The sequence below is a fragment of the Hyaena hyaena genome, unplaced genomic scaffold (assembly GCF_003009895.1).
Source record: "Hyaena hyaena isolate Hyena2069 unplaced genomic scaffold, ASM300989v1 scaffold_270, whole genome shotgun sequence".
Lineage (NCBI taxonomy): Eukaryota > Metazoa > Chordata > Mammalia > Carnivora > Hyaenidae > Hyaena > Hyaena hyaena.
Genome location: NW_024080901.1, coordinates 642278 through 660068, shown reverse-complemented (window position 1 = coordinate 660068; position 17791 = coordinate 642278). Strand labels below are relative to the sequence as shown.

General features: G+C 39.4%; 1 protein-coding gene and 1 pseudogene across 1 annotated transcript in view; both read right to left on the bottom strand.

Annotated features, from left to right (window-relative positions):
- The window catches only part of IMPG1 (interphotoreceptor matrix proteoglycan 1), a 170071-nt gene that overhangs the window by 122338 nt on the left and 29942 nt on the right, over positions 1 to 17791 (bottom strand). The gene's annotated exons all lie outside the window — the stretch shown is intronic.
- LOC120240906 lies at positions 13246 to 15081 on the bottom strand (annotated as a pseudogene).

Here is a 17791-nt window from a genome sequence, read left to right as displayed (position 1 = left end):
CTAGGAGCTTCATAAACATTATTTCACCTCTCTTGATCATACCATATGAGGAAGGCACTGATATTATTATTCCCATTTTATAGATGAGAAACCATAAATTGGAGGTATGTATAAGATTGAGCGATTTGCCAAGGTCACACACGCAGAAAGAGCCGTTCTGTGCAACTGTGTTCTGTGATGAATGCAGCCTTAAAGCTTTCATAAAGCCTAAAAACCTTTCTCTTCATTGTGCCATTATGTGAGTGAGGGAGAATCAGGTTGTTGGCTGGAAGAGAGAGAGTTTTTGGAAATTGGACGAGGGGATGAAGTCAGGGAATCAGAGGTGAGTAGGACTGTGGGCAGAGCGTGGAGGCCCATTTGTGGTTATGGTGCATGAATTTGTGTCACTTCATTTATTTTGGATTATCTAATAACATTTGGCAGTTCAGAAATGATAGTGGGAAAAGTGAAAGCTAACTTTACCCAGAGTGGGATTAACCAAGCAAATGGGCAGGAGGTCATGGAGTAAGGTTTATGTTGTACTAACAAGAAGAGTATTGAGAGAGGCCAGGAAGTGGACTCCAGCACCGAGGATTAATGTGTGGGACACGGAGGGGTAGGTGGGCTGCATAACTGGAGGAGCTGGGAGAGGCTGAAGGACTGGCATGTTTTGATGAGAGTAACACTCAGATTTCAGAGAAGGAAGGAAGAAATGATTAGAAAGGGATATTTCAGAATTATTGATCTCTAGTTTGAAAATATCAGAAATCTGGAGGCTAAATTTCAGGGTTTTGATAGGGAAGTATCTTTGGCTTCAGAAGAGACTTTCTGAATGTATCAAACCACATCCATTAGGCCACATTCTGCCTTCAAATACATAACATAATCGTAAATAAGCCACCTACTGTTCAACGTAGACTTTAATGGCGGGCATTTAAAATGATACCATGGATAAATGACTCCATTTCTTTAAGGAATTCAAAATGCCACACTTTTCCTAATGAGTAATATAATTCCAAAAATTATGCCTCCAATTTTAGGATAGAGCTGATGATATGAGCAGCTATCCTGAGATCAGTCATGCAAATAGACACGCAATAGAAATGGCCCAGAACCAGCAATGGTTTGGCGATGTTAGCAGAGGAAAGTTGTCTTTTGACTCAACAGTAAGAAGTATATTAATTTCTCTCATTGTATTATATTGGACTGATTAATAGACTAAGCAGATGTATGATAGGACTACATACAGCACAAATCCCAGTTTGGGTTCTAATCTTCCCACCTCAAATGATTTTAGGAGTGTTACTTAGTATTTTTGCCTTGGGTTCCTGGACAGAAATGAGCAGGTTGTCTACTAGCCACGGAAATCTTAAGAAGATTTATTAAAATTTGCCTGAGCTTCTTTAAAAAAAATAACATATTTAAGCTAAAGGATTGTTAATATGAATGCTACCTACAAAATGTTTTGATCAGGTCTGAACGGCCTACAGTGGGTTGGTAATAGTGGCCTTGGGTTTCATATGTGGGCTTAATTAAATGTAACTTTCATTTCTTCATAAATGAAGAAGGAAACTTAAGACAGACAAATTAGCCCTACATATGCTATTTCTACATGAAGTTAAAATATTTCTGAAGTGGAAACTTTTCATTAGTTTCAAGGTCCTGAATTTTCTCCACAAAATTTCTTTAGTGTAGTTTCCTTTAATCCTTCTCCTGGGGGAGCAAATTATGAAAATAGGTGTTGGCTGCATTGAATGAAGGGACTAGAGATGGCGTAATGAAGAAAACCAAGTTGGAATGAATTAAGATGACTTTTCAAAGACACACAAAAAGACACTGTTTCCTCAAGAATGACTAAATGTAAATGGAAGAATATTTATCTACTGAATATAACCATATGCTTAGAAGCATTTATTACTTTTCTGTAGCTCCTTCATATTCTTCCCACACTCACTGTGGCCAGAAGAGAGGTACAGTAGTGAGAGTACATCCTCAATAAATAATTATAGTGATGCATGCCGAGGTTCACACCTGACAGTAGCATTTCCATACATGAATTCTCATTACCATGGCTCTGCCAGTCAACCTTATCAACTCATTGTAGGATAAGCTTTGGCATGCAGGTTGCCTTGGTCCAGGGCACCTTCCTTCCTTATTAAAATGATTCTGTCTGACTCGGTGCTCTCGATCTGTGAGGTTGAATCCCAGAGACACCATCTCTTACTCTTCAGACAGTGAGCTCAGACCCAGTGCTTGCTAAAAGATACCCACTTTGGAAGGCTAAAACTCACACTGTGGTCAAATACTTGGCTTCCTTTCAACAAGCTGCTTTGTGGTATACCAAGGATTGGTATAATCACTACTTTCTCCACAACTGCAGAAGTGTCCTTCATGTCCTTTAGTAGGAAGAGGCAGTGTGGATGGAGACCTCTGTCATCCTGGAGTCTGGTACTTCACAGTATAACAATGATGTCAGAAATTTTACTGTGGTCATTACTACATATATACTGAATTATAACACAAACCTAGAGACTCTTATAAAAAAAAAAACTGTTGCCTTAGATGGATTATTTTATTTTTATTTGAGAGAGAGAGAGAGCATGAGCAGGGGCGAGGGGCAGAGGGAGAGACAGTCTTTTTTTTATTTAAAAAAATGTTCTTATGTTTTATTTATTTCTGAGAGAGAGAGAGAGAGACAGGGTGAGCAACGGAGGGTCAGAGAGAGAGGGAGATACAGAATCTGAAACAGGCTCCAGGCTCTCAGCTGGCTGTCAGCAGAGCCCGATGCAGGGCTCAAACCCACAAACAATGAGACCGTGACCTGAGCCGAAGTCGGACGCTTAACCGACTGAGCCACTCAAGTGCCCTGAGACAGAGAGAATCTTAAGCAGGTCCCATGCTCAGTGCAGAGCCTGATGTGGGCCTCGATCCCATGACCCTGGGATCACAACCTGAGCTGAAATCAAGAGTCGAATGGTCAATCGACTGAGCCACCCAGGGAACTAGATGGATTATTTTAAAACAGCATAAAACCTGCTGTTCATATGATTGTGTTGACAAAGATATACAGGATCCGAATTTCCAGAGATAATTAGCATGCAAATAGAGTCAATATGGCTGCATACTCATGATTCATAGAAGTGGTCAAGAAAACAGCAGGTCATGTCAGTGTTGCCTAATTAGTTCACAATATAATAGTCCTTTAGTGTGGTTGTCTATATACGCACAGAGGGGCTTTTTATTTTTAAAGCGAGTATTTAATCTAAGAAATGGCTTCAAGGTGTGCTGCCAGAGTCTGCCCAGTTGAACACAGAGTGTCTTCAATTTACAGAGCTTCGATTATAAGGCCATCTTTTCAGATACAATTGAAAAAAAAGTCTCCCTTGAACCTTTTGAATTACACTGTCCTGAGAGTGTAGCAGAAATGAACAAAGTAGAGGAGCTGCAAAGTTAACGTGACTGTCATTGGGCAGCTATGTCAAGCATAGAAATGAATCCATGTTTTCTGTTAATGGAGCTACAGTAAGGGAAAACACCTTCCTGGGTAATTATGAAATGAGAACATATCCCAGTAGTAAAGGCTAACAAGAAGTAGAGTGTCTTCAAATGCAAATTTTCTGACATTCACAGCTACAAAAATAATTGCCGTACCTCAGTGACTAACTTACTTAGTTAAAGGTTTCATTTAGTATATCTAAGTGTAATGCAAAAGGCACATACTCTGATACACATTATTCCCATTTTAGGACTTGCCAAGGGTGGTGGATTTCTTTCTCTTTTCTTTCTCCCACACATTGGAATGTCACAATCAATTAGATGAAATTATTTATGTGTAATGAAAAGGTAAAAGCATAAAGCAGTGCTGTGCACATCAGATGCAACTGGGATCCCTGTTAGGAATAGGAGAGGCGCCTTGGTATCTTGATGAAATAATTGTTTCTTGAAATTATTAAACTGTTTGGTTGTGTAAACAATTTTACTTAGTAAATGTTTTGAAATCAAAGACATTTCACTTTTGTGTATCAATGGAAAACTATATTCAGAATTGCAAAGCTTAAAGGAAAACTTTTAAAGTATTGGCATGTCTTTGGGTCTCTTAATATTCTATGTCTAGCATGGTAGTGGGTAGCTGGTAAACCCTCTGTGGAACTGAATTGGGAAAAATCACCTAAAGGCATAGGAAAACTTTCAAGAAGAACCTTAGTAAACATGGATCAAATACTATAAAACTGCTTATGCTGCTTTGACCCAATAGTTTTACTTTAGTCAATTTATGCTAAGAATCTTAAATACTAAGAAAGACCTACATAAAGATGTTTATTGCAATGTTATTAATAATAAGAATATAATTAGGAACAATTATTTCTCTTTTGTTGAGTATTATGTAAAGCAAGTCATGACCTATCAACTGAAAGGAATATTATGCAGCCAAAAATTGACACTTGTCAAAACTAGATAGCAACACTGAACACTGATATAATAGAAAAGGTGTACAGAAAGCCTAGTATAAAATTGTGCTACTGTAGAACTGCAATAATGTAAAAAATAAGTGTGCATAAAAAAAGACGGAGGATACATGTATCAGTACTAGCATAGGTTGTGTTTGGATGGAAGTTTTATGTGCAATTTTTTCGTATCTTTTTTTATTTTTTAAAATAATCTAGGGGTGCCTGGGTGGCTCAGTTGGTTAAACGTCGACTTCAGCTCAGGTCATGATCCCACAGTTTGTGAGTTCAAGCCCCACTTCGGGCTCTGTGCTGATAGCTCAGAGCCCAGAGCCTGCTTCAGAATCTCCTTCTCTCTGCCCCTCCCCCACTTGTGCTCTGTCTCTCTCTGTCTCCTCAAAATAAATAAATGTAAAAAGTAAATGTTTGAAAAAAACACAGTAAACATTAAACATTTAAAAAATAATCTATAATTTTTAAAAAAGAAACTCAAATTTGAACCATCAGTGGATATATTTAATAGCTAGTTGTATTAACTCTTCTCACTCCTCCTCCCCAAACTGTTTTCTATGTAAATACACTTGTGATGGTTAATTAGTCACCAACGCAGAAACCAATCTGGCTGAGGTACATAAACTGTAATTAATGTAGATCTCAGTAATTGGAGATTAACAGAAGTTCACAGATCTGAGATTCTTACAGAATAAAAAGTTACAAACAAGTAAAATCCTTATAGGATTTTTTATTACTTAATTGTACTTTGTTTCATAGAAACTGGCATATAACAAATTATAGGTTTTGGTGAGCTTATTGAATTTAACTTTCTGTAAGTGCTTATGCTATCTGTAATTGTAATGGTTGATAAATAATGTATTACCATAGCAAAAATAGTTAAATTAGTTAGCACAATTAATTAAACAACAATGACAAACCCAAAGTTGATTTGCCTAGTCAAGTGTGTGAAATAGACAGTAAGTTTGTTTTAGCAAGTTAAGCTCAAAACACACTGGAATCCCATCATTTTTTCCTAATTAAAATGTTTTTATAAATGTAAACATTGATAAGTTATTGACAATTGAAAGGAAAGTAACCTTTGCTTCATCGATTATCATTTACAGGTTGAAAAACGTAAAAGAAATTTTTGTATAATCTCATAGAATTTTTCTCTCCTTCTAAATGCAAGCACTAAAAAGTTACATATAAAATAATTGATGGGGTCAGTTATTTTGTGATTTACAAATGTAACAACTCTTTGTTTTACTTTCTCTGGACATTTTCAGACCAATGCTTTTATCAAAATGTTAATTGTCTGAAGCTATGTGATCCTTATGGAAGAACCAGACATTATTGATTTCAAATGTCTTAAAGAGCCTGAATATGTTACAATGACCAGGTTTATTCTTAAAAAAAAATGAAGCTTTCGTCAACAGGATATAAAAAATACCTTATTTTTCTTAAATATGTCTACTTAGTGGCCTGCTTTAATTTTAAATTCATTTGCGGATCTGCCATAAGAACATTCACTGCCTCGTTCTCTTGAATACAGAGAACAAACTGGGTTGCTGGGAGGGAGGTGGGTGGAGGGATAGTCCAAATCGGTGATGGGCAAGAACAAGGACACTTATTGGGATGAGCACCGGGTGTCATATGTAAGAGATAAATCACCGGGTTCTACTCTTCAAGCCAGGACTACAATATATGTTAACTAACTTTGAATTTAAATAATAAATAAATGGACAAATAAATAAATTAATAAAATTTATCAGTGATCTTAAAAAAGAACGTGTACTGCCTCATTCTTTTATACATACAACTTCCAAAACAACGATGTTTCTGAGTTTGTCATCATCCTGAACTCTGAAGACAAAGCCCAGTTGCTATTTTTTAAGGAAAAGTGACTCAAGATTTAACTATGAGAAGGTAAGAAATGCGTTTTTTGTCTGATCATAAATAGCTTAAAATATTAGCTTAAAAAATATTAGCATCAACTTTTATATTGTATTTGTCAATTTTCAGAGATAAGTGGAATGGTTCATGGATCTACTAATGGTATTGGCATTAATGATATGAATTTGTATTCAATGATTTATGAAAGCAGAAAAGGATGCATTCATTTCTCCTATTTTGTTAACATAAATTGCACTTAAAATTATGAAATAAATATTCAACCAAGTGAAAACCATTTCTGACAATTATTCAATCAATTAATCAATATTTATTTAGGGCCTACCCTATACTAGCCCTCTGAGACAACAACGGTCAGCTTGTTGATTTTGAATGTTCACTTCTGCAAACAGATTTTATAGATAGGCAATTTTAAAAGTAAGCACATATTCAAATAACTTACCGCTGGTTCCTTGAACTTGGAGAAAAATCCAAAAAACAAAAATAACCCTTCTAGTTTCCAAATACATCCTGGCTTTTGTGCATTGGCAATCCTGGTAACAATCAGAGAATGGTCCCAAATCTCATTTTAAAAAATGACAGAAATATGAAAAATAATTAAATACTGATGCCAGCTGAGAGAGGATAACCTTCTTGGTTTACCTTTATAAGGGTGCTAGTTTATGAAGAACATGAAGCAATGTCTGTTTCTGGAATAATCTGCTTATCTTCCCCTCAGGTCTAATCTCTGCTTAAGGGCCAGCTGGAGGAACCTTTATCTCATTAACCTTCTGGAGGAGCATCTGTCAGCCTAGCTCCAGGACCCTGAATGCCATTATAAACAAGTGTCCACAGGCAGAAGAAGGGCTTTTTTCTTAGTTATTCACCTGTTACAGTGACACAGAGAGTCAGGGGAAGTCCTGCCAAATGCAGGAGAAGGCTGACAGTTAGGGTCAAATGTTTTCCAAAATGACATGCTCAAGGAACATCCATTGAAAGAGCTTAATTGCTATCCCTCGAAGTATGTGGTTATTCATTATGTGTTAGTCTCCAGAGGCAGCAAAGCTGTCTCCGTTCTCATAGAAATGCTCTGCTTTGTAAATCGCTTTCTTTGTGGCATTACATACAGATGACTTTTTGGGTTTAAGTCTGGTTTTAACTTTTTAAAATTTGTTTTTCATACACAGAGTTTAAAAAGTCCAATAGTTCTACAAGGTTTGTGAAGTGTATCTATTCCTCCATTCATTCAAAGGACACCACTTTTAAGTTTTTACACTAATTCTAGTATTTTTTTTAATATTTTTATCAATCAAGGATTGATCTCAAATATATCTTCTGTGATGGACTCTCCATCAGCTGTAAGAGTCTAGAAGCAATGACACATCAGTAGCAATGAGCACACTTAACACCCAGATCTTGATTATAATGCCATCCTTCAGTAAAATCAACCAGGCCTCCTTGGAGAAATGGCTGATTCTCAAACTTGAGCAGGACACATACAAGTTGATCCCAGAATGTCTTGTAGTGCCAGAAAGTAAGGAAGTGCTCAAACCAAACCAAACCAAACAAAAACACAAAAAAACAAAGCCCCCCATGAAACTGCAACTCCACAATGATGGCAGTATATCAAAGGGACACAGGAGTCAACTCAAAGGGCTCTCAATGGCCAAAGCTGGAGAAATTTTAGGAATAAAATGAAGTAGTATTGGATTATAACACAAAGTGTAAAATAAATATCCATAAGTCTATACTGATAAACTATTGAAAAATTCAATAAATGGGAGAGAATAGACAAATGTCCCATGCAAAAGAACTCCTAATAATTTATATAGATAATTTATGCCCTCAAAGAGCATAATGCTTATTCTTATTTTTTGAAGTTTTTTTTAATGTTTATTTTTGAGAGACAGACAGAGCATGAGCATGAGAGGGGCAGAGAGAGGGAGACATAGAATTGGAAGCAGGCTCCAGGCTCTGAGCTATCAGCACAGAGCCCGATGTGGGGCTTGAACTCATGAATCACGAGATCATGACCTGAGCCAAAGTCAGACGCTCAACCGACTGAGGCACCCAGGTGCCCTGCATAATGCCTATTCTTTAAGTATGGCCTGAGTACAATGATCTCCTTCTAAAGAGTATAATGTGGAAAAGGGGATAAAGATTAATTGTATAGTAGAGAATCCTGCTGAACATAACTTTGATCAAGGTCAACATCAACAGTGAAGTCATGTTGATAGTATGCTTACTTCATATAGTATGATGAAAATGGCACTTTAGCTCTGTGGTCTTCCTCCACAGCCCAGTATAATCATGAGAAAAGTATCAGGCAACTCTCGATTGAGGGACATTCTACAAAATATCTGACTGGTATGCTTCAAGATTCTCAAGGTCATCATTAACAAGGAAAAGTCTGAGAAACTCACTGCCAAGAGGAGTGAATCTATAGAGACACGATGACTAAATGTAATGTGGTGTCCTGGATGGTAACTTGGAACAGAAAATGGGCATTGGTTAAGAGGGGAAAAAAAAAAACAAAAAAACTAAGAAAATCTGATTCAAGTATGGGCTTCAGTTGATGATGATGTATCAATATTGGTTCATTAAATTCAACAAATGTACTATAATAATGGAAAATATTAATACCAGAGGAAAACTATATATGGGGTATTTGGGAATTCTCTACTATCTTCACAATTTTTCTTTAAGTCTAAATCTATTATAAAATAAAAAGTTTACCAAACATATTAAAAATAAGCTTATAAAAAGAGTTTGAAGTTTGGGTATCTCTTTCTAGGTAGCATCTTCCTTGCTTCTTCCCTCCACTGAGGATTACTAGCAAATCGGAGGTCAATTCAATAAAATTTATGAGTTGGAGATTTTCTAGACTACACAGATGATTTAGAGTTGGGCTTTATACCTTTGGCAGAGGCACGGCTCCCTTTGTGTTCACCTTTGTTGCTAGGACGCAGCCCTTTGGGCTACTAGGGCTTTACCATCTCCTGAACTTCAACGTTTTCCCTTCCAGTGAAGAGATTTTTAAAAGCACTTCAGCCTCTGCCTTTCTTACAGATCTGCAAATGCTCTGGAAGGCAAAAGTGGCCCCCAAAGCTAGGTTCACTTGTCTTGATGCTGATCTCTTGTAAATCTTCATTCTGGTAATGGTTTATTATTTTGTTAGCTCTCTACTCCCTTCAAGAAGATGATTTTATATTTCACCCAGCTTGTCTACATTTCCTCAGCAGGAGGACTGGTTCAAATGACCTAATGGTTTTACCTGCTGCAGAAATTCTAAAATTTTATTACTGTTTTCTTCTTTCTCATTCTGTTTACTATTATGGCTTCCTATTTAAAAAATAATCCTTTAATATTACTTCCTGGGGGTATCTGGAGGTAATGGGTTTTTAGCTTTCTTCTTTAAGTACAGGTTATTTTCTTGATATCTAAAGAAAATTAGAATCATCAAATTGGTGTAGTGTCTTACTCAGAATAGCATATCTGAAAATGAGAAATGAGGTAGGTGAAAAATGACTTCCAAATAACCACATCTAAGAAAAAGTATATGAGGACTTGAATAGATACATTTATATATAAATACACATGTAAATATTTACATATGTTATATATATATATTCCCATGGGCTGGAAAGCTGGTAGGTGCTAACAAAATATTTTCTCTGTTTTGCTATATATCCTGTGTTATGCTTCTAACTCTATTGTGAAACATTAGTGTTCTTTTTTTAAGAGAGAAAGCAACAATTTTAAGTTGTAAAAACAATTTCCACTTCATAGCCTCTTTAATAAAACATGTTGCTTAAAGGAAAATGTGGTATAGACAACTTTGTGTTCTTAAAAATATCCTATGTCATTTATATAATTATAGAGATACTGAATTTATATTATGATGACAAATATTTAAAAGTTTCTCTTGACAGAAGTACCTTATTAATTTTTCCCATTTTTAATTAAAAATCTGGGTAACTAATGTTGCTAACTGCCACTTAGGAAGCAAATAAAAATGATAAACACTCATTATTCCTGAAACAATTCTTTCTGGGACCATCAGGTCTTTTTCTAAGTACTGTTGTGTTTAATTATGGGTCATTGTTAATCAATCCAGAAGTGCTTCTTCAAGCTGGTTGACTGTCAACAATCATTATATATTCTTAAAGAGGTAAGCATTCTTTATTTTCTGTCAGAATTTCAGTGATGCATTCAAAATGTACAAGGTAGGGTAGAAAGGGCCATATGTCTTTGCAGACATATTTTTTCATCTGAATTCAGTAGAAATGAGAAATGGTTACCAAATATTAATCAGTTAATATCATAAAGAAATTATTTCATTTGTTAATCAAAATAGATATAAATGTTTTGTATTCCTAGTAAATGCTAAGATCTCAATTAGGTACTTTATATGCATAGATGACATCTTCCTGGCACTTCTATGAGGTTAAGTACTATTTTTATTTCTGCTTTATAAATGAGGCAATTGAGGCCAAGAGTTGGTAAGTTTATTTCCCAAATATGTGACCAGTAAAGGGGAAGCAGGGTTTTCAGCCTAGATTTTCTAATTCCAAAGCCTATATGCCTATATTCTCTTTATTGTTCCTCACTACATTCCTTTCACAGGGAAAACAGATGCTAAGAAAGTAACTGACACTCTTCAGACAAATTAACAACCAGTGGGTTCTGATCACCAATTCCAGTGTGTGTGTGTGTGTGTGTGTGTGTGACGGGGGGAGTCTCCTTCATACCAACAAATAATTCTCAGACTCCAGCATCCGAGTGCCCAGCAATTCAATTCAATTCTGACACTATCTCCCTGGATATAGCATCAGGTGTCACAGGTGAAGGGCTCAGTCCTACAAGGCCATGCCCCTCCTCACTTCAAAAGCCAGCTGCAAGTCCAGGTTGTCACTTGGGCTTCTGACTGAGTGGCTATAGATTGAAAGTTCCAACAACCCCTCCTTGTGTTAAATTAATCTGTTAGAGTGGTTCACAGAACTCACAGAAGCATTTTACTTACTAGATTACCTGTTTATTATGAAAGACTATAACTCAGGAACAGACAGATGCAAGAGAAGCATAGGGCCAAGTATGGAGAAAGGGCACAGAATTCCATGCCTCCTCTGAGTTTGCCGCTCTCTTCAGACCTTCACGTGAGCAGGAACCTGAAAGCTCTCTCAGCCTTGTTTCTTTGGGATTGAACAACCAAATGGAGGCTTCATTACACAGGCACAATTGATGAAATCATTGGCCATTAGTGATTGAACTAAATCTCTAGCCTATCTTACCTACTTGGAGGTCAATCCCCTAATCACATGACTGGCTTCCCTTGGCAACCCATCCCAAGGTGGGGGCCCTGAGCCACCCTATTAACATAACATATGGCACCTTTCTAACTCTCCTCGCTTAGAAGATTCCAAAGGGTATTAAGAGCTCTGTGTTGGAAATGGGGGACAAAGAACGAATATTTATTTCTTAATATAAATCACAGTATCACAGCAACACTGAATAAAAAAGAGAAGCCAATGAAAATGCAGGGTCACATCCAAAGTTTACTGTTTGCATTGGCCTTTTCCTTTACACTTCATGTACTGATTTGGACATCATGGGTAAAATGAATACATATGAAACTGGTAGGTTTCCATCTCTGGAATGCTTTCTTTGGTAGACAGACAACAGTCGGCTTAGTATTCTAGGTTTCCTTTTGCTCACATTATTGGGTTATCTCTGCACTTCAGATAGGCAAAGGGGATTTTTTTTTTTTTATAATGTTTTATTTATTTCTGCGAGAGACAGTGTGAGCAAGGGAAGGTCAGAGAGAGAGGGAGATACAGAATTTGAAGCAGGCACCAGGCTCTGAGCTAGCTGTCAGCACAGAGCCTGACGTGGGGCTTGAACCCACGAACTGTGAGATCATGACCTGAGCCTAAGTCGGATGCTTAACTGACTGATGCTTACTCAGGCAAAGGGGATTCTTGAGGTATTTTATCATCATCAAAATGTGTGACTAATGGATTGGCTGAACTACTAGAAGAAATGAACCCTAGGAGGGGCAGGTAGGCAGCACTATGAGTGTTAAAGCCTTGATCTTGGGAGAATTGGTTCTATTATCTCTGAAAAACGCTCAGTGTTCTCTTCTGTACTTTTGGGTGTCTTGAATAAGTGCCTTTCTTGTTAATACAGGATTCACACCACAAAGCTCAGTGAGTTTCCCCTACATTATTACTCATATTTTAGGATGGAGGGATATAACACACAGAAGGAAACACAAGAGTAACATCACTTAGAATGTCATTTAAGGAGAAGCTCCTATCTTCTGCATTTACCCTCATTTACATCTCATTTGGGTAGCTAAAGACCAAAGGATTAAACAAAAATGGTTGCCTTGGCCATAATTAGGGGAGGAACGGCAGATGGAATCTGACAAAAGCTGATTGGGTAAGGACAAGCATGGAGGCAGGCAATCATAGGGCCATGGGATGATAGTTTTAATCAGGGACAAGGGCCCTGCATCCTCAATCACCTTCATTATTTTCTCAGAGACCTTTTGATGAAATCTGATGTGGGAGGACTTAAGTGGTCCCCTTTCTCTTCTAGAGACAAGGCAGGCCAGCCTTTCAGCCAAGACCCTTAGCACAGAGCTCTTTTCTTTCTCATATGTATATGATTACTTTCTGATATATATATGGTATGGGGACAGAAGGGTGGGCTGTTTCAGTGTTATATCTGGCATCTCAGGAGGAGAAACAAGGACAGAGTCAAGCAGAGAAAGGCTTGAAGGGCATAGGGCAGACAGGAAACTGCCTGGCCAGCTGAGCCTGCTCACCTGTTCCACAAGGCAGGAAGAGACCCTGAGACCACTCAGAGAGCAAGCCTGGCATGGACAGGTGTAATATAGGACAAGAAGAAGCTAAGACCCAGCCTGGATTTTCTTTTAGCAAGTCCAAACTTCCACAGTGCTGTCCACAGCCTCTGGGAAGAGCTGGTCCTTTGCACATGGCCACCCCAGTCACGCTGCATTGCTGATGTAGCAGAGTTTGCATGCAGATCATGTCATTCACACTCCAGACCCTGAGAGATCTCTTAGGATGTGCTGGAGATTTTGGTCTGGTCTGGCATCAAGATGAGGGTCAGGCATACATGGTGCCAATGTGGCTTATTAGGATCCGCACCTGATACTTAGACTTGATGTCTCATGTGTGGATGAGGTTTTCCTAGGTGTCGCTGACAATGTAGCCATTCATTGTGCCAATACAGTAGGTGCTGCTGCTGATGTCTGCAGGATGTGGGTGCAGTTGAGTGTCCAGATGTCCCAGATCTTGATTACCTGGTTAGAAGCCACTGCGTATCTAGCTTTGAATGGTGACCAGGGCCTGCACCCAGGAGTTGAGGTCTGTGAGCATCTTCTTTAACTTCAGTTCAGTGCCCATGATGTCCCAGACCTGGCTGTCCTTCAGGGAGATGCTGAAAAGCATGATGTATGAGGAGATCAGTGTGTATACGGATTGTCTGGGCTTGGATCATGTTCACCATCTGCAGGTTCTGGGTGTCCCACATGATGTACAGTCTGCTGAGCTACCATAAGGCTCGTGCCCCTGGAGGTAGAGCATCAGCACAATGCTGTCATGGCCCTCCGGCATCTTCCGGCACTTGTGTGGTACAAGTGTCCTGTAGGTCACCCATGGAGTAGAGGCAGAGACACCAGACCGGGCCCTGTTGCTCCACACAGGTTCTTTTGCACTTGAAGATCTATTGAGGGTCACAGGATCCTAGGATGCCCCTGTTTAGCCAAGTATTGATGTAGGACAGCTTGTCATGGACATGTCCCTCCAGAATTCCATCAGGTCCTCTCTGAGCCTAGCCTTAATCCAGACCATCAAACTTGAGCTTAAGCTCTTCTCTAGTTGGTCAATCTTCTCTGAGAGCTTGTCCAGCATGGAGCACAGAAAATGATCTCCTGGCTCTTCTGGGTCAGCACCACATGAATCTTGTGGAAACCATCAGATTTTTGCAGCAGGAACTCCTTCTGTCCATCTCCTACATGCCCTGACTTCTCACGAACATGCATCTGTACTTAGAGTGGGACTATTTGATATACCCGGATTCCTTGAGGGGTCCTCCGGATTCACCTGGAGGAGGGCTGGCAGCTAGGGCTGTTAGAGCGCCACACAGACCTGTGGTCACAGCAGCACTTGTAATCCTTCCAGGCACTGAGCTTGATAGCGAAGGGGCCCCCAAAGGGGGAGTCTACCTCAAAGACGGTGGGCTTCCTGCCAGCCACCACTGGAGAGCCATGTCTGCAGAGAATGAAGAGCTACTGATCTATACTCCACTGCAATTTTGTTCACTACCACTGTCAGCTTGGTGTTATCCATGGGACACTTCTCTGACTTAAAATGCGTTTTTGATAAAACATGTGCCTCTATGCGCTGATCACAGGGTCCTTGAGCGCACTGCAGCAGAGCTGGCTACAGAGCCTCACGGAGGGCTGCTCAGCAAGCACTAGCGGCTCCAGCTCCTCTTGTGCTCTGGGAGCAAGAATGTGGAGCGCAGGGATAGTCTGGACCCAGAGTGCAGGCAGCTACAAGAGATGGCACAGCACAATTGGATTCAGAGTGCAGGGTGCCGATGGGGGCTCCAGAGGGGAGCAGGTGTGGGTGCGGGAGGAAGAGGGCACCTTATGGTACTGTTTGTGCGTGCTGGTCCCGTTGGCTTTTGCACTGGTAGTGACAGCTGAAAAGGTGGGCCCCAAGGTCTTTTCCATTTTGGTCCATCCAGTGAGGTCTGGGGTGGAAGGGTTGGTAGGCTCCCCAGAGAAGCAGGGGCTGCTGCCTGACCTTATGCTCATGAGCAGTAACTCACTCACGTAATGTCCCCCACCGGTGGCCACCAGAGACTGGCAACACCACACTCCAGCTTCATCAGGCCCCCTTGGCTTCCTCCCTAGAAAGGGATCTGTGTGCATTTTAAAACACAGCATTTTCAAAATGACTATTAGCCACATCTACTAAGAGAGTCAACAAGTTTGGTATCAGCAAGCTACATACATTCCTTCGTATATAATGTCATGATAAATGTTGCACATTGTACGAGCACAGGCACTTTCATCAGTGACGTGAATTTTATAGACACTCAGTTTAAATGACGGTGCTGAATGATCTTTGAGGTCTGAATTTCTCCAGTGCTTATTGCCAGAGTACTGAGACACACAGCAAGGGAGACTGAATAGTCAGCAGGGTCAAGGGCTGCAAAAAGAATGGAGAAGATGAGCACTGAGGAGATGCAGTTGGATCTATAATAGGGAGGAATCCATGACCTTTGGGAGAACATTTCAGTAGCATAGTGGAGAAAGAAGTCGGCTTGCAGTGCATTACAGAGTAATTGGGTAGTGGAAAAGAGACAGTGAGTGAGACTTCTCTTTATATAGTGTAGCAGTGAAAGATGAGAGGGAATGAGTTTGACAAGCTAGCTGGGCCGAAGTACATTTTTAAAAAATATTGTTTATAGGCAGAGCAGGAGGCATGCGTGAGATGTGCATCTGTAGCAGAGTTCAGGGGGTAGAGAGAGGGGGAGAGAGAGGCACTAGCACAAAACTCCCTCCAGCAGATGTTGTATCTAATAAGCACTTACTCTTAAAGGAAGTTTCCAAAATTGCCTCATTTTTGTAGTACTCAAAAGAATTTTAGAGCATGAAACACAGACATTTGGCCTGGAGGGGCTTGTCATTTAAAGGCGATACAGTGGACACACAGACAATGAAATGGAGTTATCAGTTAAGCACCTTTCAAAAGATGTTAGCCAATGCACTCTAACCATAATAAAAAAACACTGAACGACTTTGTTCAATTTATTCACATATTATCCACATTAGGGGTAGGTATTATTATCATTTTGCGCATGAGGAAAATGAAGCTTAGGCAGGCCACAGGTTAGGGAAGTTCTTAATGTCTCATGGCTAATCAATGACTTAATTCTAGTCTCTCATTACAAGCTAGGATCCCAAGCTAGTAACGATCAATAGAAATATTGAGTGAAACTTGTGACTTCAAATCTCAAATGAGAATTGAACAATGTCTCTTACTTTAGGTAAGATAATGTCTGCATCTTATTTTATTTTATTTTTTTTAAATGTTTTTAACGCTTATCCATTTTTGAGAGACAGAGAATGAGCAGAGGAAGAGCAGAGAGAGAGGGAGGGAGACACAGAATCTGAAACAGGCTCCAGGCTTTGAGATGTCAGCACAGAGCCTGATGCAGGGCTTGAACCCACAAACCGCGAAATCATGACCTGAGGTGAAGTCGGATGCTTAACGGACTGAGCCACTGTTGGCACAGGCACACATGTCTGCACATGTATTTGTGTGTGTGTTTCCCTGTGTCAGCCTGAGTTACATGTTAGGTATCATCAGTTGCCTGGTTGCATTCAATGAACACTCTAGGAGAAGAGGGGATAGTCAACATTTAATAAAACAGGCTATAATCCAGAGATAGCTGTTATAATCTTCAATAATTCCAATTAACACCAGATTTTAAAATATTAGCATAATGAAGGACAGAGATGGATACTCATTGGTGAAATTAGCGGCTTGTTAATTAGATAATGGATGTTGAAAGTAGGCATCCATTAGTGAGATTAGTGATAGCTGATGTCTGTGAACTGACTGAAATATTCTAGAATTACCCTCTGCCTTGCCATGAGTCTAGCAAGTCACCCTTTATTGTTAGAAAGAAGTTGGAAGCTCGATTGTTAACAGTTCAGATACAGTCCAGTCCAGTCATCTCTTTGGAGCATTCTGGCTGACTGCTAATGCTCACAGGTTAACTGAATTCTTCCTCTAGAATGTTCTCATGTCTGTCCCAAAGAGATTTCACTGGGCTTACAGAAAGGCTATAATGGCACATTGGAAGGTCTGCTTACTAATAAATGTTAATTTAATTATGGTCTTTATGTATGAAAATTTTTTCTTGGATTCTTTTACTAAAACCTGGAAATAAAATTGTATGGAAATAATAAACTCTCACCCACTTTCAACTCCTGGTGTCCACTATTATCTGTTAAAATTAACCTATTTGTTTTTAACCAAATTGGCCTAGGTCAGTTAGACATTTACTTCTGTGAATTTCCTCTATAAAGTCCTTTTCCAACTTTTAGAAAAAGCATTCCTTGTGTTCTTATTTTTTCAAAAAATTTTAATGTTTATTTATTTTTGAGAGAGAGGGGGGAAGGGCAGAGAGAGAGGGAGACACCATCTGAGCAGGCTCCACACTGTCAGCACAGAGCCTGATATGGGGCTCGAACTCATGAGATCATGGCCTGAGCGGAAGTCAGATGCTTAACCGACTGAGCCACCCAGGTGCCCCATCATGTTCTTAATCTTTGCACTGGTGACCTTGTCCCCAGACTCTACCTGTCTGCCCTCCAGTTTTACTGAGAATACAGATGCAGTCAGATGGACAGTCCTTCTGTTCCCCTATCTTCC